Here is a 21,573-nt window from a genome sequence, read left to right as displayed (position 1 = left end):
CTTTAATTACATCTAAATCCGGTGAACAGTGTAGGAATTACAACAGTTGCCCCAACTCAAGTAAAAAAGGTAATTGGTCAAGCTAACAATCCATAAGTATTTCAGCTATCCATAGTTACCTTGTTTAGTTTGGAGAACCTCAAGTCTCACTCTGTTTGTTTACATTTTCACCTCCTGACAACATCTGATCAACCTCCAAGTTGTGATTGACAGCGTGATGAGGCATGATTGAGATTTTCTGGTTTTGTAGCCAAACAATAATTGATCGATTGTGTTTCTACTTTCAGTTGCAGAGTTTCACTTAATAGTGAAAAGTTATCTACTGCATCTTTGTTTGTTATTCATATTATTATTATTCCTCCCTCCAGACCCCCCACAGCTCCCTGTCTGTGAAGAGGAGGTTCCCCCTGAGCAGCAGGAGAGGAGCCCCAGTCTGGTCCAGGAGGAGCCAGAGCTCCTACAGATGAAAGAGGAACAGGAGGAACTCTGGATCAGTCAGGAGGGAGAGGAGCTTCCTGTCTCTGTGAAGAGTGAACATGATGAAGAGAAACCTCAGTCCTCACAGCTCAGCCAAACCCAGGACACAGAGCCCCTCCAGATTAAAGAGGAACAGGAGGAACTGTGTCAAGATCTAGAGGAGGCTGATGGCTCCAAGATGACCTTACAACCTATGAAATGTGAAAATGAAGGTGAGAACACTCTGTCCTCACAACTCAGCCAAAACCGGGACCCAGAGCAGATTAAAGATGAACAAGATCAAGGGCTGGAAGAAGCTGATCTCTCCAAGATCACAGTAGACCCAGTGAAATGTGAAGATGGTCAAGAGAACGCTCTGTCCTTCCAGCCTCTTCAAACCCAAAGGGAGAAAAACAGAGAAGCATACTCTTTACCCAGCACCTCAAATGAACACATGAAAACAGAACCTGAAGGAGAGGACTGTGGAGTAGCAGAACTAACCAGTAACTTAGATCCAGCTGGTGATTTAGAACCAACTAGAGATAACCAGCCTCTCTCTTCAGACTGTTCTCTAACTGAGACTGATGACGGTGATGATGACAGTTCTGGAGCTGAGACTGATGACGGTGATGAATGGAAGGAGAGTGGAGGTCCAGGTTTGATGGCACTAAAAGAAAAGAAGACACAGAAAATACAAACGTTGTCTAACAGGCCTGGATTCAGCAAGAAGAGAGATCTGAAGATACACGTAAAAAATCATACCGGAGTGAAACCATTTAGCTGTTCAGTTTGTGAGAAAGGGTTCAGTATGAAGGCAAATCTGAAGAGACACATGAGAACACATACTGAAGAGAAACCATTTCTTTGTTCAGTTTGTGGGAAAGGGTTCAGTATGAAGGGAGATCTGAAGAGACACATGATAACACATACTGGAGAGAAACCATTTCTTTGTTCAGTTTGTGGGAAATGGTTCATTCAGCAAACAAGTCTGAAGACACACATGATAACTCACACTGGAGAGAAACCATTTAGCTGTTCAGTTTGTGGGAAAGGTTTCAGTGTGAAGGCACATCTGAAGACACACATGATAACTCATACTGGAGAGAAACCTTTTGTTTGTTCAGTTTGTGGGAAAGGGTTCAGTATGAAGGGAGATCTGAAGAAACACATGATAACTCATACTGGAGAGAAACCATTTAGTTGTTCAGTTTGTGGGAAAGGGTTCAGTATGAAGGCAGATCTGAAGAAACACATGATAACTCATACTGGAGAGAAACCATTTAGTTGTTCAGTTTGTGGGAAAGGGTTCAGTCAGCAAACAAGTCTGAAGACACACATGATAATTCATACTGGAGAGAAACCTTTTCTTTGTTCAGTTTGTGGGAAAGGGTTCAATCAGCAAACAAATCTGAAGAGACACATGATAACTCATACTGGAGAGAAACCATTTAGCTGTTCAGTTTGTGAGAAAGGGTTCAGTATGAAGGCACATCTGAAGACACACATGAGAACACATACTGGAGAGAAACCTTTTGTTTGTTCAGTTTGTGGGAAAGGGTTCAGGCATAAAGAAAGTCTGAAGACACACATGAGAACACATACTGGAGAGAAACCATTTAGTTGTTCAGTTTGTGGGAAAGGTTTCAGGCAGCAAACACATCTGAAGACACACATGATAACTCATACTGGAGAGAAACCATTTAGTTGTTCAGTTTGTGAGAAAGGGTTCAATGATAAAGGAAATATGAAGAAACACACTAGAACTCATACAGGAAAGAAACCATTTTAGAAACCGTTTAAGCTGAGAGTAGACTTGAAAAGAATAAAGAGAACAGGTCCCCAAACACAGTTTGCAGTATATTAAATAGAAACCCCATGTACTTTTTTAGAAGAAGAACACACGCATGCGAGATGGGCGACACACAGGAACACTCACACATGCACTGATGAAATGTCTCTCTGCACTTTTCCCACCCCGTCGTCCTTCCCCCCCAAGGGCAGCCGGGAGCAGACATGGGCTGTGGCGTGGGCCGCGCCCGGGGACCAATCCAAGTGCTCCTGTCCATCTTCGTCAGGGACGCGACAGCGTTAGAGATCTGTTCTGCATGTTTTTCCTTTGGGTTTATCTTATCTGGAGGGGAAAAATTCTGTTCCCATACCAAGCAGCATACTGAACCCCATGTACATCCGAAGGGGAAGAAACAGTACATTGGTGGGGGGGGGGGATTTGGACATTTACCGGGGCCAGTTTCTAATTGCAGCCACCCGTAGGTGCTCTTTGAGAGTGGTTTTGAAGGAGGGTAGGGATTCACATTCCTTCAGGGAGGTGTAGTGGTTACGGTTGTGAGTAGGGCGTGTAGTGGTTGCGTGATTTTTTTCCCATAGCCTATGTTTGCGAAGACGCTCTCTGATTGGCTAGCCGCGTACAGCGAAGATCCTCTCTGATTGGTTTAGTGCCGAAGGGTCTCTTCCGCATATTCAACAACAATTGATATGTTGTTCCCTAACCCTAACCTTAACCCTAACCTTAACCCTAACCCTAACTAAGCATAACCCACTTCGAAAGAGGGCCAAAGCATAACCACTTTGAAGCAGAGAATATATATGTACAAGGCGGAAGAGACCCTTCGGCGCTAAACCAATCAGAGAGGGTCTTCGCTGTACGCGGCTAGCCAATCAGAGAGCGTCTTAGCAAACATAGGCTACGGGGGAAAATCACGCGTAGTGGTTATGTCGCGTCTATACAAATAGTAGCTCTAGTTCTGCAGACCCCTCTCTGATTGGTTGAGCTCCATTTCTGCAGCCCCTCTGCTGGGAGCTGTCTATTGCCATTCTCTAACACAAACTCTAACCTTAACCAGCTCCTTAACAGCGCCTAAACTTAACTGTTCTAACCTTAACCAACTCCGAAACAATGCCTAACCTTAACCTTAACCTTAACCATGCCTAACCTTAACCATAGAAAGAATATTGCCATTCTCTAAGACAAACTCTAACCTTAACCAACTCCGAAACAATGCCTAACCTTAACCTTAACCTTAACCATGCAGACCTAGGATCAGACTTCCCTTACATTCCATAAGCTTAACAATTCGTACAATGGGAAAATAACTGACCCTGAATCTGTGGCTAGTATCTGTTTCATAAAACAAAGCGGGGCTCGCAACTCACTTGTTGTTCCAAGGTGTTTTAATTGACAAAAAAGCAGTAGATAAGACGTTTTAGACCGACCTTTCCGGTATTCTACTAGCCACAGATTCAGGGTCAGGTATTTTCCCATTGTACGATTTTTTTATTTTTTTTTATAAATGTTTTTATTTAAAATTTTCCAACATAGAACAAGACATCACAATACAATGTTATTGTATTGTGATGTCTTGTTCTATGTTGGAAAATTTTAAATAAAAACATTTATAAAAAAAAATTAATGCGTGTGCCTTACCTATGTGCGTGTTTTATGTGTGAATGTTTGATATGCCTGCGTAATTTGTGCTTGCATGTTGCATGTGTGTGAGTGACGTGTGTTTTGTGTGTGTGCAAACTGTGCATGCGTGTATGTGTGGTGTGAGCGTGTGCATGTGTCCGTGTATATGTAAGCACCTTCGCATCAGTTACGGTTCCCTCGGCAACAATGCCAGCACAATCGGACAAAACAAGGCAGCATTGGTCTATTGGGAGGTTACGGGTAATGGGGAAATCCGGCGAGTACAGTGGTGGACAGCGCAGGTCCAGTATGTGACAGATAAGGGTCCCAGATTTCATAAAAAGTGTCCAACTTGGAATGCAGCATGCACGTGATATACTCACAGGGAATGCATTCCATTATGATATTGTGCCATGACCTCTTTGACGGGACCTCATCCTTGATCCAAAACAATAGGATGTTCTTCCTAGCAGCAAATGTCAACAAATTGAACAGTCTCTTATGTTTGAAATTGGCAATATGAATATCTGGGAGGCCCAGTAAAAGGCAGAGGGAATCCAGCTCGATGGGGGTGTGAAATATGTCAGATAGTTCCTCTACGATGTCGGACCAATAGCTCTGAAGCTTTACACAGGTCCAAAAGCAGTGGACATGGTTTCCAGTCTCTATCTTGCATTTAAAGCAAAGTGGGGATGTATTGGGGTCCATTTGACTCTTAAGGGCGGGGGTAATATGAATGCGGTGCAAGATTCTAACTTGAATAGCCTTGGTGCGGTTGCAAACAGATTTTTTTTGCGTAGGTCCATGCATCCTGCCAGTCTACATCTGTGATCTCTATGTCCAGGTCTTTTTCCCAGGACTGTTTAGTAACAAGGGAAGAGGGGGAGACAGACACAAGTTACTATTGCAACGGGAATGTTATTATATCCACCTGTTTAATTGCATAGAACCTAGAGGAATGAATGAAGAGAACGTTTTAACCTGTTTCCTTTAAGCACCTTTTACCTATAATATTATTATTTTGGTTTAATTCAAGTGGTTGTTTTCAAGCATGAGGTATGTTTTTCCTATGATTCTCAATAGAGAATATTTAAATAAGTAAAGGGGCTCAATTAGCCCTAGAAACTACGGGCATGTTACATATCAAGTTTCTGGTAATGTAATGTATTTTTGCTTTTGTTTATATATGTATAATTTGTGTATTTACGAATAGACTCTATTTTGATAGGTCTTTCCTTTGGTCATTGTGGACCAATAGACTCAGGCACACCTGCGCCGTGATGCCATTTCCTGCCAAGTCATTAACCACCAGGTGTATATAACCACCATCTTGACTGTAATTTCATTGCTAGCCATAACACTGATGAAGGAACAAGAGTTCCGAAACATGTTTGTTTCCACTTCAGGCTGCTATTAAATACTTGAACCTGAGAGTGCTGGTCCAGCTTCCATGCTTCTTTTTATGTAACAAGGGAAGATAACGATGAATTAAGGTTTAGAGTACTATAGAAGATAGATATTTATTTTTTGGGGATCTGCAAGGAGAGGGCTTTCTCCACCTGCGAGGTGGAGCTGTTAGTTAAAAGTGAGGTGTCCTTGGTGATAAACTGCCTAATTTGTAGGTATCTAAAAAATTCCGCTTTCAATAGGCCATACCGCTGCTGCAGCTGTGTAAAGGACATTAGGGTCTGGCCATCAAACAGGTGGCCAAGATCAGTTATGCCCTGCTTATGCCAGGTCTTGAAGCCGCCGCCAATTTGGTCTGGCTTAAAGTCAGGATTGCCTACGATCGGGGTAAGAGGAGAGGTCAGCTTGGCTCGGCCCTCCACCTTACGGACAGTCTTCCAGGCCTTGACGGAGCATAGTGTGATGGGGTTGGAGCATATTTTCCTAACAGACTTAAAGTCCTTGATAAATAGTAGGTTCCATAGGGGGGACTTAGATTGCGAGGATTCAATGTCCAGCCAGATTGACAGTGGGTCTAATCTGAACCAGCCGACCAGTACCCTAAGGTGTGCTGCTAGTTGGTAATGTCTGATATTAGGTAGGTCTAGACCCCCATCTTCACTATCCATCTGTAATTTGGCCATTTTCAGACGCGGTTTCTTCCCATTCCAAATGAATGAGCTTAGCCAGCCTTCTAGCACCTTGATAACCTTGTTTGTCAGCAGCACTGGGATCATTTGGAGAGGGTATAATAGTCTGGGGAGTACGTTCATTTTGACGAGGGCTATCCTACCCAGCCAGGAGATTGGTAAGGGGGCCCATCTAACTAGGTCTGCCCTTATGGTGTCTAAGAGGGGGGGAAAGTTGGCCTTAAACAATGTATCATAGGTGGGTGTCACAAATACTCCTAAGTAAACAAAGCCGGAGGGCGTCCAGCGAAATGGGAAGGGCTCGGGCAGGATCGGAATGGATTTAAGTGTCCCAAGTGGCATTGCTTCGGATTTGGAAAAGTTAATTTTGTACCCCGAGAAGGTTCCAAATGTGGAAATCATGCGGGTTAGACATGGAATTGAAGAGTCAGGTTTAGATATAAAGATCAGTACGTCGTCCGCGTAAAGAGTGATTTTGTGTTCCCTCTCGCCCACTCTAATACCTGAGATCTCGGCTGACTGCCTTATGGCCTGCGCGAGTGGTTCTATGGCCATGTCAAATAGTAAAGGGCTAAGAGGATCCCCTTGGGGGTTCCCCCGTTGCAGAGGAAAGTTGTTAGACCTAAGTCCGTTAGTCAGGACCGCCAACATCCGTGAGTTGTAAAGAACCTTGACCCAATCAATAAAAGTATCTCCTAGGCCAAATTCAGCGAGGGTTAGATTCAGCTACATGGTCGAATGCCTTCTCCGCGTCGAGAGACAGAACCACCGCGGGGTGGTCTGTCTCACGAGTCATTTGGATGATATTAAGGAGCCGTCTCATGTTGTCGGTAGAGTTCCTACCCTTAATAAAACCAGTCTGATCTTCGTTAATAATAAAAGGGAGTACTTTTTCTAGGCGCATGGACAGGATCTTGGAGAGCAATTTTTGGTCCGAATTAAGTAGGGCTATAGGCCTATAGGAGGCGCATGTGGTAATATTGACCTTGAATTCTATAACTAATATGTGTGAATAATTAGAAAACCATAATATTATGCCAGGTGTACCTTTCAACAGCAGAATGGATTTTCAGTGCTAAAGTAAGGAGCTGATACTGGTGTTACAGAGACAGCTGAGTTGAACAACAGGGCAGACCAGCTTAGACTTGTTGACAGTTGCATCAGATAACAGCAACACTAGAACAAAGGAACTGAAAAGGCACACCCAAATGTTAGCAGATGTCAGCACCGACAGCAGAGACCAGATAACTGGCTCTGATAAGTATAAGACAGGACTAAAGATCATTAATCAATAAGGACATGGTTCAAAGTTAAATGAAAAAGCATGATACTTGATTGGCTTTGATTGGATTGACAACTCTATAAAGAAATCAATAAAAACATCTATATAGATATTTAGAATTAAGAATCCTGGTATAGTTATCACAATTATATGATCTGGTCAACAATGGTACACGAAGGAATGTTGATTCAGTCAGAGGAGACTTGAGCAGCCAAGGAGGGGGGTCATCAAAAGCACCCTCCTCTATACTCATCAAAAGACCACACCGACGGGGGCCATCGGCGGCCCCCCTCTGTTTACTGAAGGAAGACCCACACAGGAACCACACCGACGGGGGCCATCGGCGGCCCCCCTCTGTTTACTGAAGGAAGACCCACACAGGAGATCGAGGAGGTGGGGGCAGCCAGCCCCCACAGCGGAAACCAGGGGGAGGGGCGGACCGCCCTTCCAGAAGAACCAACCGGATTGGACCAAACGTATTATTAAAATGTGCTACTATTGGTGGGAAATTATAGTATATAAGAGCGAACATAGAGTTAATTCAGGAGCCCAGACCGCCCCCAGGTCTGTGGCTCCCTGCTCCCAAACCCAGAGAATGCTGTCGGCTGATTTTCATGTAAGTAAGCTGGATGGTCCCAATGGTTGGTTAGAATAGAATGTAAAGGTACTTATCTTAGAAACCAGGCTTACTCATATGAAAAGGGGCTTACAGTAGATTCTCTATTTTTATTGATGTTAACAATGACTGTTGTATGTACATGTTGGGGTTTTGAGATGCAAACCTTGTTGATCCTTTGTACAAAACAGACATGTTAAATGTATTCTGATAATCCTTGTATGTGAAAAGAAACCTTTTTATTCACTCTGGGCCGCCGAGACAAATAAATCCATGAGTTTGAATTCGAACTCTCCTGTCTGGACTGCACGTTTATTCCTTGCTGGCTATATTGGAAGTCAGATGAGGAGACCAAATTCTATCACTTATGACCCTTCCTTCCTCCTTCCAGATAGCGATCTCATTGTACTGTACAATAACCTTAGATATTGATAGGATTATACGACACGCACTTTTCAGGGCATTTACCCTTCTTAAGGAGAAGGCAAATATTAGCTTCCCGTAGGGACTGGGGTAATATCCCCACCTCAGAGGAGTGATTAAGCATTGCCAGCAGGGGATCCGAAATAATATGACCGAATTCCTTATAGAACTTGCATCCGAAACCGTCCGGGCCCGGAGCCTTACCAGATGGCATAGCCTTAAGGGCGCCCAGAGCTTCTTCCTTCGTAATTGGGGCATTAAGGAGCAAGTTCTGATCTTTCGATACCTTAGGGAGGTGCAAGTCAGCGAAAAAAGCTTGCATGTCAGAGAGAGCACCGTCGGGTCGTTCGGTCCTATAGAGTTGGGCATAGAAAGAGGCAAACTCTTTATTAATAGTTTTGGTGTCAAAGGACCTGACCCCGTTGGAGTCCGAGATTGATGCTATTACTTGGGTGTCAGCCCTTTTTTTTGCCAAGTTAGCTAGGCACCTACCAGGCTTGTCACCGTGTTCGTACATTCTCTGTCTGGCAAATTTAAGAGAGTATTCGGCGTCCTGGATCAGAAGAGTGTTTAACGCAGTTCTGGTGGCCGTAAGCTCTATAAGCACAGCCGGGGCTGGGTTTGAAACATGTTGATTCTCAAGGTCGGCTAGTTTGGATTCAAGAAGTTTGCATTGTTCATTTTTCTTGCGTTTCTTGGATGATACGTAAGACATAATCAGTCCGCGAAAAAATACCTTGGATGTTTCCCAGAGCAGAGACGGGTTATCCGTAGAATGCGAGTTAATTGAGTAGAATTTTTTTTATTCCGATTCGAAATAGGAGACAAACATATCATCCTTGAGGAGGTATGGGTTGAGGCGCCAACGCCTCGACAGCGCCCTCTCTTCTGACAGGGAGTAGACCAGATATATAGGGGTGTGATCCGATAAAACAATACTTCCGATTGTGCAGGACGATACTAGAAAGAGCTTAGAGGAAGGGATGAAGAAATAGTCTATTCTACTGTTGCTCTTGTGTGGGCCGCTAAAAAAGGTGAACTTCAGTTCGGATGGGAAAAGGGTTCTCCAGACATCTGAGAATCCAGTGTCTTTGCATAGGGAGGTGAGCATCTTTGCTTGCCTAGAGGGGGGAGCCAAACTGGGTGGGAGTTTGTCAAGAGACGGTATAAGGTGACAGTTCAATACAAATGCTGGGAAAAGTGAATCCTTTGGCATTCCAAAACACAAGCAAGAGAAGTTTAGATTAGCCATACACAACTTAAACTGGAACGATCTACTGCTTGAAAATGACCTAGAAACAACTAGTCAAGTTTTTACGGAAAAATTACAATCTACAATCAATACATTTTCAATTAGGATAAAACGCAAAAATAAGAAACAGACTCTCCCCTGGGCGAACGATTTGGTCAAGAAACTAATGAAGGAACGGGACATTGCTTTAAAAATGGCCACAAAATTAAAGCTGTCTCACGATAGACAAACATTTGTAATGTTGAGAAACAAAACAACAAGGGAACTGAGAAAAGCAAAAGCAGATTTCTTCATCTCAATTATTGAAAATGCCCACGGTAACTCAAAGGTTATATGAAGTCAGATCAAGAAATTAACTGGTCAAAACAAAGCTGCAATTAAGCCAATTGAACTGAAGGTCAATGACAAAACTTTACAGTATCCGTCAGACGTAGCACCGGCCCTCAATCAGTATTTTGTAGAGTCTGTGGCCGCAATAGCCCAAAGCTTCGCAGTTCAGGACAGTAGTCCTAATCTGCCATCTACTGTCAATATTTATGAACCAGCAGTCATACTAAAATCAGTCACTGAGATAGAGGTTGCAAATATAATTACATCCCTCAAATCCTCAAGAGCTAAGGATATATATGGCATGGACACACTCATGCTGAAAGAGATAAACTCCTCTATAGTGAAGTCACTGACCCATATAATCAATATGGGTTTCAATCAAGGGAGTTTTCCTAACCCATGGAAGCCTGCAGTTGTGGTCCCTTTATTTAAAAGTGGTGACCCTCTCATGACATCCAATTACAGACCCATCAGTATTCTACCCATAGTGTCCAAGGTGTTTGAAAAACTGATTGCCAAACAGGTCACTGATCATCTCAATAACAGCTCCTTCCCACTGCACCCAATGGATTCAGGGCTAACCATTCAACAGAAACAGCAACATGCTTCTTTTTAGAGAGAGTCAAGGCTTCAATGGACAGGGGTGGGGTTGTGGTGGCTGTGTTCCTTGATCTAAGGAAAGCTTTTGACACTATTCTACTCCAAAAGCTGGTCAATTTCAACTTATCCATAGAGTTCCTCAACCTCTTCAAATCATACCTTTCATTCCGTTCCCAACTTGTCAAAATTGAAAATCATAAATCTACTGCCATCTGTCTGTCAACTGGTGTCCCGCAGGGCTCCGTCTTGGGTCCAATCCTGTTCAGCATGTACATTAACGATTTGCCTTCTGTGTGTGGCCAATGTGATGTACTGATGTATGCTGATGATAGTGATCTTTACACACAGTAAAACCACAGAAGAGGTTGCAACAAAATTGTCTAATGTCATGGTGAATGTCACATCCTGGCTTAAGAACAGCTGTTTACAATTGAATGTCTCTAAGACTGTCTGTATGTTCTTCTCCAAGGGCCACAGAGAAGTTACAGAGCAGGATATCTTCATCTCCGGTCAGAAATTACAGGTAGTATCAGAATATAAATACTTAGGATTACACATAGACCCAAACCTTAGCTTCAAAAATCACATAAAAAAAGTATGTAATAAGGTAAAGTTCAGCCTATCAAACTTCAGGTACATAAGAAACTTCCTTTCAACCGAGGCAGCAAAGCTATATTTTCATTCAATGGTTCTTTCCCACATCACATACTGTTTGATAACCTGGTCCAATTCACATTCCACCATTCTGAAACCACTTCAATCACTATACAAACAAGCAATAAAAATTCTAGACAAGAAACCATTCAGGTACCATCATTGTCACATTCTAAAAAAATATAATCTACTCAGTTGGGAAAACCTGACTCTATATCAAAACGTCTGTCTAGTTTTTAAAATAAAGTGTGGATTGGCTCCTCCTCCTTTGTCCGGTTTCATCAACCTCAAGTCTGCCTCAACCAGGAACACTAGAGGTGCGGCAAGGGGGGACTGTACAATCCCTTTAAAAAAAAGTGTATTTGGCCAGGCCGTCTTCTCATACAGAGCATCCCACCAATGGAACTCAATTCCTCAAACAATTAGAGTGTCCACATCATACCATTCATTCAAGTGCAGGGTTAGGGAATGGCTCATTGAAAACCAGAACTGTCAACACTGAGGTGTCTGTGTGTGTGGATATGGATATGGTGCGTCTGTCTATGTCTGGGTCTCTTAATATGTCATGATGTGCTCTGTCCTTGTGTCCATGACTGTATTGTGACCTGTATCCCTACTATGTCTATGTGCTTTTGTTGTGTTTTTATTCTAATGTTATTTATCTTGATTTTATTCTGTTTTTATTGCTAACCCTTTTCTTACACAGTATTTTAGCCTGTACCTTCTGGCAGGGGGACTGCCAATGGAAATTAACCTTTTGGCTCAAATTGGGTGCATTTACATCTGTAAAATGTTTTATTAATGTACACTGTCCCCCTTGAACAAATAAAGTAAACCTAACCTAAACCTAGTTAAAGTCTCCGCCCACAAAAGCATTCTCAGAGGCCAGGCCATTAAATTCAGTAAATATTTTGGATAGAAAGTCAGGGGAATAGCCTGGGGGACAGTATACATTGTAATTTCTTTACCCTTAAGAACCCCTTTGATAGGGCGGCTAGGTGGTGTAGTGGGCAAGGCACTCGCCACCAGTGTGGAGACGCTAGGATTCGCGTGTTCGAATCCAGCTCTCCACATTGTTTTCAGTTTAGCTGGTCGTCCGCAGTAATACACATTGGCCGTATTACGGGGAGGGAAAACTGAAGGGTGGGGATCGAACGTTGTGAACAAGCGACTCCTACAAGTCGGTTGGTGCGCCTGCGCAGTAGAATCAGGAAGTGTCGGGGGCAGCGTGAGCCTCCCACGCGTTACTCCTCGACACTGAGAGATCGAGCTGCGCAGGTGAAAAGATGCGACTGCTGTTACCTCAAGTACCGGAGGGGACTTGTGCTATGTATGACTTAGTCCACATTGCAGCCGGCTTGTGGGAGGCAAGAAACAGCGTTCGTGACAGGGGAGGGTTGAATTGGATGATACGAAATTGGGATGGGAGAAAAATATAGAAAATGGGAGAAAAAGTGGATCCAAAAAAAAAAAATAACCCCTTTGATAATCACATAGCGGCCTTGGCTATCTAAAGAGGAAGTTATGAGTCTAAAGAGGAGATTTTTGTTGATCAATATGGCCACTCCCCTACTGAATGTAGAATAGTTTGTGGCGAAGACCTGTCCCACCCAACTCTTTTGGAGTTTAGCGGTGTCGTTGGGCGCCATATGGGTTTCTTGTAAAAAAGCAATAAAGACATTCTCCTTCTTTAAAAAGGTCAGAATCGCCTTCCTCTTAGCTAATTTCTGAAGACCTCGAACATTCCAGGAGCAGAGCTTAAAGCTCTCAGAGTTAGCCGTAGCCATAGAATATTGAGGGGTGTGTAGGCGGGGCAGACCTGGACAGGCCTGTGGGCATGCAGAATTCACTTATCTTAAACACTATGCACACATACTTTGAGCCATACATAAAACAAATATTAATGACATTAAAAACATATAAAGGTGTGGGACCAGTGGGTCTTTCCCCAACATCACAGGGACTCACCAACATTTCCAGAGACTTCAAACCTACCATTCGTAGAACCATCTCAGTGGCCAACTGCCACATTCCCCTGTATACAAAAGTGCCTCAAAGTGTAAAGTAAACGAGAAAATTCAAATTGAACCATAAGCCATTAGTAAGGTCAACGGCTGGAGCCCAGAACTATTGGTAAAGGGGGGGGGGGGGGGGGGGGTTGTATCTTCCAGGCATGCTGCGATAGAACAGGCGTGCAGTACATCCACCAGGCCGGGAGGGGGCGATACCTTGTCCGTGAGTCTGTTATCTCCCCTGACGCTGGTTTGACCTTACACAGTTAGGCCTCCCCGCCAGAGGAGGGCGCTGTGCAGGGGGCCGTCTGCCACTACAGCGAGCACGTTGTCAGCAGCAGATATTGACGGGAGCCATGCGGGTCGCATGAACCGGTTGGGATTCGAATAGCCGCGGCCTGGCTGGCGCAGCCACGATACCCCAGTTTGTTCAATGTGCAAGCAACAGTAAACGCATCCCGGTGGCAATGAACCAAAACACGGCTGGGCGCTGGTATAGCGCGTAAAAGTTATAGGCGTGGCAGAAATATCCGAAACAAAATAGGTCCCGCTCCCTCCGAAACGGAACATTAGCACTTAGCATCCTAGCCCGTGGCTATAGTCGTGCAACAGTACAACAGTCATATACAACAGAATTGTCCCCCTCCACCCCTTATGTCAGATAGCGAGAGAAAAGAAAAAGATAAACTTCCAGGCAAAGCCTAACGTCAAGTATTCATCCATAACCACATATGTAATAAAATATGAAATGCAACCCCTCTCTGTGTGGTAGCCGTAGCAGGATGCTAACGGCCCAGAGTCATGTTACCACCGCGTCTGGATCTGATGAGGCCGGCATCGAGTCCCCGTCCGGCTCCGGCGAAGCCGGCACCGGGTCCGCGTCCGGGTCTGGTGGTGCCGGAGTCGGGGTCGGGGTTTCTCTGGGCCGGGTCCTCAGGAAGTCCACAGTGTCCTTGGGCGACGTTAGATGTATCTTTGTGCCATCCATTGGCTCTGATGATGAGCTTCGCGGGGAACTGGAGCGATGGTTTAAATCCACGCTTGTACAGGGGCCCCATGACATCTCGGTAGTGTGATCGCTGCTCGACCACCTCGGGGCAGTAGTCTTCGAAGATTGAAACTGGTTTCCCTCTGTATGTCAGATTCTCTCTCCGTTTGCGAGCTTCCAGGATAATAGTCTCCTTGATCTTGTAGTGGTGCAAGCGGGCGATTATGGCCCTGGGCCTGGAGCCGGGCGCTGGCTTAGGTGTTAGTGTCCTGTGACATCGGTCGAGTTCCGGTGGTGTAGCGAGGACGTCTTTCCCCATGATTTCCACCAGGACCTCTGCGAAAAAGACACTAGGACGGTTGCTGTGTAGGGATTCATCCAGGCCCAGGATGCGTATATTAGAACGCCGGCTGCGTGATTCGACATCAATTAGCTTGTTTTTTAGCTTGCCGATGACTTCGTCCTGAGCTGTGCATCTGGCCTCCAGCTCCACCACCCTACCAGACCATGTATCCATGTCTTCCACGGAGGCCAGGCGTTGGGTATGGTCTGCGACCACCAGTTGGAATCCGTCGAGTCTGGTTTCGAGCGAGGCTGCAAACGCTCTGAACTCCGTGGTGAAAGCCAGCCTGAGTTCTTCCATCTGTTTAGCCATGGTAGCTCCGTCCACAGGGCCGGTCCCGCTTCTCAAGGTTCGCTCAGCCATCATGCTCGTTCTCATTTTTTCTTTTTTCTGGTCGAATAATACAGGCAGAGATATGGATGACGTCCAGTAAGTAAAATAAAAGTTCGGGAGTGGCAGCGTGGCTCAGAGACGTCTACCCCATTCTCCACCCGGAACCGGAACCACGAATTGTTAAGCTTATGGAATGTGAGGGAAATCTGATCCTAGGTCTGCGACTAAAGTCAGGAGTCTACGCTGTGGTGACGTCAGTCAGCAGCGCCAAATTCCAGTGTAGTTTCTCAGTGAACGAAAACATAAACGTTGTCATTTTGCTACCTTTACGATTAATTGCGAATATTTTCATGTTGAGCTATAGATTGTGGATGAATAAGCACAGAAAGGTACACCATGTAAATGTTCATGCTTTATTTGTTTTAAACGAGACGATTTAGAAATGGGCAATGGGGAAATACATTGCGTTTTCAAGATGGTGGACCGGCCGGAAACAGCAATGACGTAACCACTACACCTCCCTATTATGCCACATCTATAGGGAGGTGTAGTCTGACCGTCTGACGTCACTGGTTGTTCCACCCATATAGGGGTTTATCATTGGGAAAATGGATTATCGGCTATTGTAACAATTCTGCCGCATGGAAATTGAAAAGCTTTCCATTTTTGCACAAAATGAGTTCCCTTCTATCACTAACATTATTTTGTAAGCATTTTTAGTTGAAATTAAATTTGGCGATTTTTTTTTTATGATTAATTGCGAATATTTTCATATTGAGCTATAGATTGTGGATGAATAAGCACAGAAAGGTACAGCATGCCAATGTTAATGCTTTATTTGTTTTAAACGAGACGATTTAGAAATGGGCAATGGGGAAATGCATTGTGTTCCAAAGAGGGTGGCACACGAAAAACGGCAATGACGGAGGAATGTGAATCCCTACCCTCCTTAAAAACCACTCTCAAAGAGCACCTATGGGAGGCTGCAATTAGAAACTGGCCCCGGTAAATGTCCAAACCCCCCCCCCCCCCCACCAATGTACAGTTTCTTCCCCTTCGGATGTAAATATTTTATGATCTCTTTTTATTACAGAGTTCTGTATATCTATAATAATAATAATAATGCAGGACCTGTCGCAGAGGTCTTTAATTGGCATGCAACGACACTCAATGTTAGCGGCACACACACACCGGAACACACACGCATGCATTGTCTTTAGGATCGCAGATGCGATACTCCTCTGCGCTTAACCCATCCCGTCGTCCTTCCTTCCCCCCAAGGGCAGCCGGGAGCAGACGAGGGCTGTGGCGTGAGTTGTGTGTATGTCATAAATGTCCTGATGAATTGAAAATGGGGGACCCCGATGTAAACAAAAGAAAGGTCTTTTTCTGGTCTGCATCCTCTTAGTTGTTTTGTATTGAGCCGAACTGTAATGTACCCATTCTGCAATCTGTTAATAAAGTTTTCAATCAATCCCTACCGGATGAGCTGAACAGCTTTTACGCCCATTTTAAACGATACCACCAACCTTCCAGGGGAAGCCCCCACCACTCATTAACCCCTCCCACAAGTCTGTACGATGAATGGTTCATGATATATGAAAGGGGCAGGGCTTATTGCAATGGACAATAATTTATTCATAAATATTTGTAATGCATGTATTATATCAATGACAATAGGTTCACTATGGCATGTCTATATATTGTTAACAGGTGCCCGAGAGCTGATTACCAGAATATGACTGGTAATATTCTATGACTGTGTAATATCACCCTCTTGCGGTGAAAAGCTGTAACTTTATACTGAATCATTTATGCATTTCAATGATTAATTAACTTAAAATACTTGTCCAAAACTGCCCTATTGTGAGGTAAGCTGCGGACAGAGATAGACAGGTGGACAGAACCGACCTGATGGAGATAATTATTATATCGCTGCTGTCGGGACAAAACCTCATAACTCCATTTTTTTTTATTATATAAATCAACTCCGTAGATCATCCTCCATATGTGTGTGTGGGTTTTACAAAGTTTAAACAATGGGAAAGCATTAAACCGATCATCTGTCTAAACCTCCTAACTCTATTCACCCTCAAATCTGTGTTTGTTTTTTTCATCTGCTGAAAAGTTGGGTTTTTGGAGTTATGAGGTTTTGTCCCGACAGCAGCGATATTATATATAGTGTAGAGGCACTAAACCAACATGCATCTCTATGTGGGGGAATGGTATCCAACAAACAGTAAAGTAGCAACGGAGAATGAGACACTCGTTTTAAATTAAAACATAATTTTTCTGCCTAGGTTACATCTCTAAACTCTTACTGACAAAGAAATCACTTCCTGTTCCTTATATTACGGGGAGAGGCTAATAGGTTAAACTCACAACATTAAGATATTTCTCACAAATTAATAATATAGCCATACCATCATAAATATGAACAAAAACTAAATCTTTATATTAAATCAAATTAGATTAGTGTAAATATTTCAATTCAATAATGTAAATGAGAATAAATTAATATAAAAACTTCATGAACACAAAATCCCTATTCTGGCTGCTACATTTCCAATCCCTAATTGTTACCGTGGAACAATTATCAATGAATGATAATATTGCAGCCACATTCTACAACATTGATACATACAACATAATATATAATATACAGTAATAACATTATGGAAGTCCATTTCTGTTTTTAAATTGAAGTCCAGGTCCAATGTGATGTGTCCGTCTTTCAACATTGAACACTGAAGTCTTCCTAGGGATCAGAGCTTCAAGCACGTGACCCACCAGTTCTGTGGTGAAACAGGCTCTGAGGTTTTGTCAGATGCTCTCTGGCGCCACCAGTTATTGAAGGAATACACTGTTGCTGTCACACCTCAGTCTTCTGACTGCTACCTTGAACTACTTATGAGCGAAGCCCACTAGGGCACGACATATCTGCAGTAGAGATGTCCGCTGTCACTCCAATACAATGGAGCTAAATGGCACCGGGTTTGTGCCAAAATAATACATTTGAAAAACTCAATATTAATGCTTTTTTATTTCATTTAGCAACTATTTTCTGGATTCCTATTGTGTATACTACTTAGTATAAGTACATGGGGTTCCTGTTGGGTATACTACTTAGTATAAGTACATGGGGTTCAGTATGCTGCTTGGTATGGGAACAGAATGTTCCCCCTCCAGATAAGATAAACCCAAAGGAAAAACATGCAGAACAGATGGCTAACCGCTAACGCTGTCGCGTCCCTGACGAAGACGGATAGGAGCACTTGGATTGGTCCCCGGGCGCGGCCCACGCCACAGCCCATGTCTGCTCCCGGCTGCCCTTGGGGGGGAAGGACGACAGGATGGGAAAAGTGCAGAGAGACATTTCATCAGTGCATGTGTGTGTGTTCCTGTGTGTCGCCCATCTCGCATGCGTGTGTTCTTCTTCTAAAAAAGTACATGGGGTTTCTATTTAATATACTGCAAACTGTGTTTGGGGACCTGTTCTCTTTATTCTTTTCAAGTCTACTCTCAGCTTAAACAGAACAACTAAATGGTTTCTTTCCTGTATGAGTTCTAGTGTGTCTCTTCATATTTCCTTTATCATTGAACCCTTTCTCACAAACTGAACAACTAAATGGTTTCTCTCCAGTATGTGTTCGCATGTGACTCTTCAGATGTCCTTGGTGATTGAACACTTTCCCACAAACTGAACAGCTAAAATATTTCTCTCCAGTGTGAGTTATCATGTGGCTCTTCAGATCTCCCTTCATACTGAACCCTTTCCCACAAACTGAACAACTAAATGGTTTCTCTCCAGTATGGGTTATCATGTGTGTCTTCAGATGTGCCTTCATACTGAACCCTTTCCCACAAACTGAACAACTAAATGGTTTCTCTCCAGTATGTGTTATCATGTGTGTCTTCAAATTTGTTTGCAGACTGAACCCTTTCCCACAAACTGAACAGCTAAATGGTTTCTCTCCAGTATGCGTTCTCATGTGTCTCTTCAGATCTACCTTTGTACCGATTCCTTTCCCACAAACTGAACAACTAAATGGATTCTCTCCAGTATGTGTTATCATGTGTTTCTTCAGATTTGCCTTCATACTGAACCCTTTCCCACAAACTGAACAAACAAAAGGTTTCTCTCCACTATGAGTTTTCATGTGGCACTTCAGATTTGCCTTCATACTGAACCCTTTCTCACAAATTGAACAGCTAAATGGTTTCACTCCGGTATGATTTTTTACGTGTATCTTCAGATCTCTCTTCTTGCTGAATCCAGGCCTGTTAGACAACGTTTGTATTTTCTGTGTCTTTTGTTTTAGTGCCATCAAACCTGCACCTCCACTCTCCTTCCATTCATCACAGTCATCAGTCTCAGCTCCAGAACTGTCATCATCACCGTCATCAGTCTCAGTTAGAGAACAGTCTGAAGAGAGAGGCTGGCTATCTCTAGTTGGTTCTAAATCACCAGCTGGATCTAAATTACTGGCTAGTTCTGCTACTCCACAGTCCTCTCCTTCAGGTTCTGTTTTCATGTGTTCAGTTGAGGTGCTGGGTAAAGAGTATGCTTCTCTGTTTTTCTCCCTTTGGGTTTGAAGAGGCTGGAAGGACAGAGCGTTCTCTTGACCATCTTCACATTTCACTGGGTCTACTGTGATCTTGGAGAGATCAGCTTCTTCCAGCCCTTGATCTAGTTCATCTTTAATCTGCTCTGGGTCCCGGTTTTGGCTGAGTTGTGAGGACAGAGTGTTCTCACCTTCATTTTCACATTTAATAGGTTGTAAAGTCATCTTGGAGCCATCAGCCTCCTCTAGATCTTGACACAGTTCCTCCTGTTCCTCTTTAATCCGGAGGGGCTCTGTGTCCTGGGTTTGGCTGAGCTGTGAGGACTGAGGTTTCTCTTCATCATGTTCACTCTTCACAGAGACAGGAAGCTCCTCTCCCTCCTGACTGATCCAGAGTTCCTCCTGTTCCTCTTTAATCTGGAGGGGCTCTGTGTCCTGGGTTTGGCTGAGCTGTGAGGACTGAGGTTTCTCTTCATCATGTTCACTCTTCACAGAGACAGGAAGCTCCTCTCCCTCCTGACTGATCCAGAGTTCCTCCTGTTCCTCTTTCATCTGTAGGGGCTCTGGCTCCTCCTGGACCAGACTGGGGCTCCTCTCCTGCTGCTCAGGGGGAACCTCCTCTTCACAGACAGGGAGCTGTGGGGGGTCTGGAGGGAGGAATAATAATAATATGAATAACAAACAAAGATGCAGTAGATAACTTTTCACTATTAAGTGAAACTCTGCAACTGAAAGTAGAAACACAATCGATCAATTATTGTTTGGCTACAAAACCAGAAAATCTCAATCATGCCTCATCACGCTGTCAATCACAACTTGGAGGTTGATCAGATGTTGTCAGGAGGTGAAAATGTAAACAAACAGAGTGAGACTTGAGGTTCTCCAAACTAAACAAGGTAACTATGGATAGCTGAAATACTTATGGATTGTTAGCTTGACCAATTACCTTTTTTACTTGAGTTGGGGCAACTGTTGTAATTCCTACACTGTTCACCGGATTTAGATGTAATTAAAGCTGGAAGTCTGCACTTGAAGCACACCTGTATTTCATTTCAAGTCCATTATGGTGTTGTACAGAGCCAGAATTAGTAAAATTGTGTCAATGTCCAAATAATTATGGACCGACTGTGTAAAGTCAGAATATAAGCCCCAGGGGTGAATGGAGTCCCCCACCGGGTTTATAAAAGTGTACCTGATGTACTCAATTCTTGTGGAGGTTATTGAGAGTAGTATGGGATAAACAGGTTATACCAAAAGCTTGGGTTAGAGCAGAAGGAATCCTAATCCCCAAGGAGAAAGAGTCCTCACTGTTAAGCCAGTTTCTGACTATATCCCTCCTGAATGTAGAAGGTAGGGCTGTCCCCGACTAAGGATTTGGATAGTCGACTATAATTAGCCAATATTTGCCATTAGTTGACTATATTTAGATTTATTTTTATTTTTGTATCATTCCATTTGGGCTGTGGGGGGTGCTTAATGGCTGAAGGAGTCGACTGAAGGCTTCTTGTCCTCTGCAAAAGCATGCAATTGGTCCACTGATGGATACATCTTGATATTTGTCTAGTTTAGTGTGTTCATTAGATGGGTGAAATCCTCTTTCAGTGCCTCTGTGCCTGTTTTCTTAGGCAGTTAGCCTCTGGTATGCGTGCCATTAGCGTTAGCCATGCTTCTAGGCCTCTTTTCTTTTCGAAAGAATGATAAAAAAAAATTAAAAAAAATTTATTCGACTAAGAGGTTGGCAGTCGACTACGGCTCCTTTAGACCGATTAGTCGACTAATCGACTAATAGGGGTCAGCCCTAGTAGAAGGTAAGATTTTCTTAACAGTAATGGCACAGAGGCTAGCAAACTACCTAGAAAGGGACAGCAGTGCAGAAAGCAGTGCAATGTATCCTCCCTCTTGCCGAGAGCAGTCGCATTTTTCTTTCCTCTCCCTAGACCTCCAAGGTCACTCCTATCGCCGGCCCCAACTGCCTCCCTGACGGTGTGGATTCTAATCTTTTCAACAGACTTGGCTCCCTACTCAACTACAATGGATCAACTAGTAAGCTGGTCATTTGCAGCAATTGATCGAATTTTCTCTTCAAGGAAGCAAAACGCAGCTGATCCGCTGTGTCCAATCGGGACATATCAAGCGGGCTTTGCGATTGACAGTTGGAATAAATGGCGATCAATATGCCTGTATTCTCTTGAAATTGAG

This window comes from Notolepis coatsorum (genome assembly GCF_963971535.1).
Source record: "Notolepis coatsorum genome assembly, chromosome: 12".
NCBI lineage: Eukaryota > Metazoa > Chordata > Actinopteri > Aulopiformes > Paralepididae > Notolepis > Notolepis coatsorum.
Note: the sequence above shows the minus strand (reverse complement) of the source record.